Genomic DNA, 5,469 nt, shown 5'->3' with positions numbered 1-5,469 from the left:
ACCTCAAGTACCTTAGTAATAGGTCACATCTTGTCTTTATTCCATTTACAGTTGTTGATGTAACTGCCTGCGTGTTGAGGGGCTTGTTCCATCCATCGATAATCCGCTGGGTCTTCGAAGAAGTATATTCTGATGTTCAATCTCTGCCCATGACTTCCAGCTGACCCTACATTAAACACAAAGTAGTAATCAAGGTTTAGACCCTGAAGTCCATTTGTGGTCCTGAATACCTCAGTCAGGTCACTTTTTAATCGCCTTATCTCCAGCGTCACTATTTTTTTTCTTACCTATTTTCATGCGTGTCGTTTGAAGGCCTTACGATCATTTTTGTCTCTCTACTAGAGATATAATGAGGCATGTGCTGTTGGACCTGTTCATATTCTCAAATGTCTCAGTACTGCCTACTACCTATATTGTTTCTTGGCAGTCTCTGCAATGTGATGACCAGGTAGCACCAATTTCTTCTTCGCTGTCAACACTGGTAGTTACACATTCGTGTGCGACCAGTAATAAATGGTGTTGAGATCCTGCGGCAAATCATCTATGCGCACTTTAAGCCCTAGCTCCGTTGGTTGGTTATCCAGTACATACCAGCCAACAGCTGAGAGTCGGAGGTTGTCCAGGTACGTTTACTGGGATAGTAGGGCAACTACCAAAGGGAAATCCCTAGGACTGAAGCACAGCGGCAGTGTCCATCATCTGACCGCAGTCCTCTGCTTCCTTCGGGCGGCAGCACTGTGCGACCAAAGCCGAAGAGTCTACCCTTGTCACGGGTTTTCGCCTCGTGGTACCCGTCACCCATAACCCATTCCTTAGGAATAGCGTACCAGCCTCTGTTGGTATGTCGGGTACCAGCAACAGCATTAAGGGAACGGCAGACGACCGTTCACCCTCTTGCCCACATTGTGGGAAGACCTTCGCCAGCTTTCGGGGCCGTAGGGTCCACGAAAGGCAGGCACATGCTGGCTCCTTCCACCAGGAGCTGGCTACCAGGCACGTTATATCCAAGGCTCGGTGGTCTGATGAGGAGATTGAGCTCCTCGCCAGGGCTGAGGCTGGGATGGCAGCTGGGCCCTCACTAGTTGCCGGGCAGGGCTTGAACCAGCGGTTGCGGGAAATTGTCCCTTCTAGGACGGTCGAAGCAATCAAAGGTCTCCGACGCAAAGCGTCGTATAAGACCAGGGTTCAGGAACTGACCTTGAACTTAAACCTCCTCCAGGAAACTGGTGAGAGCGAGGTGCTGGATGGTGCGCCGATTGAGAGGCGTGTCCCAGCCACAGCAAGAAGCAACACGCGGAGTGGCACCCCGGAGGAAGCACCACGTACAGGGATGTACGTGTGTGCGGAACCCAGTGGTGAGATTACTCCCACGGTTTTATCTGTCCCAGCCATTCCGCGGGTCCCCCAATCTCAATCAATTGCTTCTTTTGTGGCGGAGACTGTCGCTTATTTCGACGCATTACTACTTGTCCCCACAAGTCTATCGTGGGGCGAGGACATCCTAAATGGAGCCCTTGACCATTTGCGTCGGGGTGACAGCCTCGCCGCAACCAGGGCAGTTGCAGAGCACGCGCCACGAATGCTAAGCTCCAGTAACTCGCCCGAAGACCGCCCGAATCGTGGTGGAGGTGGTTCAAGGCAATCGGCGAACTCTGGTCGCGTACGCCGCGCGGAGGTGGCTCCTTTGCGTGGAAACCGGCTTAGAAGAGAGCAATACCGCAAAGTACAGAGACTCTATCGTGAGAATAGATCTTTGGCTGCTGGACAAGTGCTCAAAGGCGATTGGGAGGTACCGCCAACTTCGGTTGGGCCTGAACGCCTCAATCCCTTCGGGAGGGGGGGGGGGGGGGGGGGGGGGGAGGGCTCTCTTCTCTCGACCATCTGAGCCGGATGAACGTGCCATTACCGATTTTGACCAAACATGTGAACAACTAGAAGAGATCATAACCGTAGACGAGGTAGCACACCACCTCAAAGCCACTAGAACATCTGCTCCTGGACCTGATGGAATGTCGACTCAATTGCTGGCCAAAATGTTCAATAGCTACGTCTGCGTTACCAGAGCCATTGAAGGCTAATAGAACGGTGCTGATACCTAAGGTACCCAACCCAACCGAACCCAAAGACTACAGGCCTATCACCATCTCCTGTGCCGTAGTCCGCCTGCTCCATAAAATCTTGAGCAGCCGCATCTCGAGCCTCGTCCAGATCGATGAAGCTCAAAAGGAATTCGTTCCAGTGGACGGATGCCTCGAGAACCTCACGATCTTGGATGCGATCGTCGGTCGTGCGCGGGCACACGCCCACGGTGTGCACCTGGCATTTCCTCGACATGGCCAAAGCATTCGATAGTGTTAATCATAGCACTATCGAGCGGGCCATGTCGCGGAAGGGCATCCCAGCCCTCGTCAGGATATATATTATGTCGACGTATGACCGAGCCTTCACTAACATCGAAGGCAGCTTCAACCTTGTGATTGACGAGGGAATCGAAAGAGTGAAGGAGACCGGTGTGGGGGTTAAGTTGGGTGACCAAAAAGTGTCAGCATTGGCTTTTGCTGATAATTTGGTCCTGGTTGCGCAGACGCCCACTGGCTTGCAGAAGGCAATGGACGTGATGGCTGCGACCCTCGCGGGGGGTGGGCTTCAGGTTAATCCAGGGAAGTGTCGTACCCTCAGCATGGAGGTCGACGGCAAGCGCAAGACTTGGTACGTCAATAAGAACAAGACGTTCCAAGTCTTGGGTAGCGCTGTCGGATCCATGGGTGCTGAGGACGAATACAAGTACCTCGGGATTCTTGTCGGGGCCGGGGGTCGGCGTAAGTCCTACGGGGCTCTGCTAGAAGAGGGGCTCCGAAACATCACCAGAGCCCCTCTAAAACCTCAACAGGGGATTGCGTTGCTTGTGGAGCATCTGATGCCCAAGCTCATGCATGGACTGGTGTTGGGGGAAGTATTTAAGACTCAGTTAGCACGCATGGACAGGCAAGTGCGAGTGGCGGTCCACCGCTGGCTGCGCCTAGCCCATGACGTGCCCTGTGCATTCTTCCACTCGGCAACTGGAAATGGTGGGCTGGGTAAACCAGACTTTGTTTCAACCGTCCGGCTAAATAAACAAGCACAGTTCGAAAAACTACTCACCTCGACCGACCCAGTGATTCAGGCGGCTGTCCGGGAGCCTGCAGTGTTGAGCAAGCTGCAGCGCTGGTCTGGACCCGCATGCATTGCTGGTCGACAGGCGGGTAGTAAATCCGAACGCCAGCACGTATGGAGGGCTAACCTGGTTAGCACCGTCGACGGTGCGGCTCTTGCTCCATCTGCCGCCGTGCCTCAGGTGAGCAGATGGGTGAATAGCGGGAACCGTTTCCTGTCAGGTGCTGATTATGTGAAGGCTGTCCAAGTGCGGATAGGCGCATTACCCACCCCTACCAGGGCGTCCAGAGGCCGGCCCGAGATCAACGGCCTTTGTGACACCTGTCAGAAGCCGGGTACGCTCGGGCACATCGCACAGATGTGCCCTCGTACACATGGCGGGAGGGTAAAAAGGCATAACATCTGTGCCTATTTGGCCGGGCGACTGAGACAGAGGGGTTATGAGGTGTCCTGCGAGCTGCCCATTCCGATTGTGGGGTCCTTTCGGAAGCCGGACATCGTGGCTTCCAAAGGCACAGAGGCCTATATCATCGATACGCAGGTCTCTGGGTTTCACTTCCCGCTTTCAGCTGCACACCATTACAAGTGCAGCTACTACGGTACCCCGGAAGTCTTACAAGGCCTACGGGAATACACCGGGAAAGACACCGTGCACATAACATCTGCCACCTTAAGTTGGCGTGGTGCATGGTGTCAAGAAAGCGCGAGTGCTCTCAGAGGGTTAGAGCTGACATACCGGGACCTTGAGGTGTGCACGGTCAAAGCCCTAACCTGGACTCACTCCCTTTATAGGATGTGGTCCAAGAGCACAGGTTAAAAATCGGAGCCTGCCTTGTACATCTGGTGTCGGCCACCGGGCAGGCGTAAGGTCATCTCCCCTTTGTTGGCTTGGGGTGTGCGGGATTAGGCTGTTCTCCCGTGGCTCCCAATGGCAGGTACCAGTTCCTGAGGTCGGGTTGTTGGACGGGGTGGTGGACGCCTTGGCAGGGTTGCCCATTGCTCCCGAGCGACAGGCCGCACTGGAAGGTGAGCGGTGCTGTAAGGTCGCTGTGTCCAAGTCGGCAATCCAAGTCGGAAATCCAATTATATCCGAAACATCATCTAACTACCATCTCCTAACTTATTTCTAACTATGCTATCAGCAATCTGATCTTCAATCTTCCTCTTGTAGTGTCCATACACTTTTTCCAATTAACAACTTCTTTCACTGTCAACATATAGTTAGCTCGGTTTGCCGACAAACATCCCAGTACAGCACCTGTAGATAGATCTTCCCTCACTTCACACTACTAACTGGCAATAGTGAAAAAAAGGTATCCACAAACTTAATGTGAGCCGATTCTATAACGATGACATGCTTTGCAAGCCTTATACCAAACCCTGCGGTACTCCATTTTTCGCATTCATCCACTTTGACTTACTACTTCCTATTCCTACTTTCTAATGTGTTTGTTAGTCATGCTTCTACCTAAACTGAGATTTTTCGACTCACTCCGTGGGTCTAATCTTTTTTTTTTTCTTTTGTTAGCCGAATAGGTGAACTTTCAACAAAGGCTTTAGAAAAGTCCAAGTTAACCTTCAACATAGCTTATAGCTGTTTCAAGAAAAATACAGGTTTCTTTGGCAATATCTCCAAGAGAACCATGCTACTTTCTTTAATTGGATAATGTTTCTGAAGGTGTTTCAATATGGCGTTCCTGATCAGAGATTTAATAATTCTGCTAACTATGGATGTCGCAGATCTTTTTTAAATTCCTTGGAACCTTTCTTGAATACTGGTGTGACGTTTGCTTTACGCCAGTCCTCTGGCTTCTTGTAAAGATCATACACATGGGTTCCATTATACGTTTTTAAAGATAACATAATGAATATCAATATTCCCTTGTGACCTTTCATGGTATAAATTCTCAGCGTCTTTGGTTAAGTCAATATCATTTAACGTTTCAACACCTTCAGACAACTGTCTGATATCAGTTAGCAAATGAATCAATTATCGTATTTCGCACTTTCATTCTTTGCTTCAGTCAGAGAACCGATACTTTTCTTCACCTCTATTTTACTTCTTGCATGTCTATAGGAAGCTTTAGGGGTCTTTTTAACATTCTTAGCTATTTGGCTCTCATATTTCCTCTTAGCTTTTCGGATGTCTCTTATTGCCGCGTTTAATGCTCTTTGTCTTTCGTAATCTTTTTGATTCGTAATTGCTAGGACACGCCTCCACGGTAAACTATTTACATACAAAAAACGTCCATATTCACCTTTTTCTTGATAAGATTATTACGAATGAAATATCGGTTTATGTTCATTATCAAAACA

This window comes from Panulirus ornatus, chromosome 7 (assembly GCF_036320965.1).
Source record: "Panulirus ornatus isolate Po-2019 chromosome 7, ASM3632096v1, whole genome shotgun sequence".
In the NCBI taxonomy this organism is placed as follows: Eukaryota; Metazoa; Arthropoda; class Malacostraca; order Decapoda; family Palinuridae; genus Panulirus; species Panulirus ornatus.
Note: the sequence above shows the minus strand (reverse complement) of the source record.